This window comes from Letharia lupina (genome assembly GCF_014066315.1).
Source record: "Letharia lupina isolate WasteWater1 chromosome Unknown contig_11, whole genome shotgun sequence".
Taxonomy (NCBI): domain Eukaryota; kingdom Fungi; phylum Ascomycota; class Lecanoromycetes; order Lecanorales; family Parmeliaceae; genus Letharia; species Letharia lupina.
In genome coordinates this window covers 1,800,416-1,802,644 of record NW_023502980.1, presented here as the reverse complement: position 1 = coordinate 1,802,644, position 2,229 = coordinate 1,800,416, and positions in this window count along the sequence as shown.

Sequence of the window (2,229 nt, the reverse complement as noted above, 5' to 3'; positions counted from 1 at the left end):
AGAAGAATTCTATACTCGATTTATTACTAGAGAAGTTAATATAGATCTCTAAAAAAATACTATTAGAAAAGGCGTTTATTTCTAAAAAACTCGAGTTAATCGAGTTTATAATATCCGCGAATTTAAATAATAAAATAATCTTTCGATTATAGTATTATCTTATTAAGCTATTTAGTCTTTTTTTAAAAACTTTACTAAAATTAGAATATCTAAATATCAAATATCTAATAAATATAGAAAATTAAGTTTTCTTAAAAAGATTAATATTCTCTTTCTCTACTAAGAAGTATATAGCTTCGATTATCTTATATAAGATTAATTTAAATTAATATTTCACTAATAAATAAATTACTCTTTCTTTCTTTATAAAAGATAAAACTTCGAAAAAAAAGTCTATTATAATTAAGTTTATTCGAGATATATATATTATAAATAATTTTAAAATAAATTTTTTAATAGAGATAAATATATTTAATTTAGAAGAAGTAGTAATTAATCTTTTATAGAAGAAAATAATTCTTATTAAGTATAGAAATATCGCTATATTAATATAAGCTACTATTAAAGATAATATAAGAATTTAATAAATCGTAAGATTGAAACGATATTAAGTTATTTCTTTAAAATCTATTAAATTTATTACTATATCTTTGCGAGGTAAGAATCTACTTTCTAATTAAGACTTTCTTTTTAAATCGAAAATAAATAAAATTTATATATATCTTATAAATATAAATTTTAACTTTATTTCTATTTAAAATAATAGCGTTATTTCGTTTATAGTATCTTATTATTATAGAATTAACTTTATAATTAAATATAAAGCTAAAGAAGGTTATTTAATTTAAATAGAGAATTACTCTTTAGCAGCTAAGACATTTAAAGATAAGAGATCTATACTCGAGAAATTTATTAATTTTATTATATTAAAGTTAGCTATCGAGAAGATAACTATAGATCTCGCTTTAGAAATATAATTATCTAATAAAATTACTATTTATAAAAAATAGAAATATATTAATATAATACGAAGTATTTTAGAAGAAAACTCTCATATCTAGAAAGACTTTAATAATATTATTAATCTTTCTAAAGCGAAGTAATTATAGATATTAATTATTATAAACTAATAATCTTTCTCGACGAAGTTAAGAAATAAGATCTATTCTCTAACTCTAGAAGATTATAAGCTTATTAATAAAAAGTTTAATAAGATATATATATAAGATAAGATGAGTTAGTTTAAGGAATTAACTTTTTTCGCTTTCTCTATTTTTATAATTTATAAGATAATCTATATTAAGTCTAAGAAAATACTTAAATAAAAAAAAAAATTATTAATATTAGAGGCCTTAATAAGATTACGATTTTTAATAATTATTTTCTTTCTCTATAAAATAATATAGTTATAATTATTTAAGAATATACTTTTATTAATATAATTAATTATAATAAATAGTTTTATCTTTTTTTAATAAAAAAAAATTATTAATAATAATTTACTATAATATCTTATTAAGAATTAGAGTATTTTAATATAATAGTAATAGATTTTAAAAACTTAGTATTTTATATTTAGAGGAAAATAAATAACTTTTTTTATTTATATTATTATTTTACTAGATATTATATAGATAATATTATTATCTTTTCTCAAAATATAAAAGATTATTTCAAACACTTAAAAATAATCTTTCGCCTCTTTATAAAACTTAAAATTACTTTTAAACTTAAGAAATTCTATTTTAGATATTCGTTAATTACGCTTCTAGAATAGAAGATAAATAAATTTTATTTTATTATTATCGAGAAAAGAGTTATAGTAATTAAAGAAATATAATTTTTTACTATTTTAAAAATATTTAAAATTTATATAGAAATAATAAATTAATTATAAAGAAATATTAAATACTTTATTTAGATTTCTAAATTACTATAACGCTTAAAAATAAAATTTTTAAAGCGATCTTTAACTTCGAGTAATTATCTTTATAAAAATTTCTCGAAGATTATAAAGATAATCTCTATCGAAAAAGAAGTAAAGGTTTTTTATATTTTATAATAAATATTAATTATAAAAATTTATCTATATTATTATAACGCTAATTATTAATTTTATATTAATTTTAATAAATTTAAAAAGTATAATTTTAAAGTTATAATATATTACGTAGTAGATAATTCTTAAGAAAATTCTTTTTCTAAGACGAATATTTAATTTATTATATT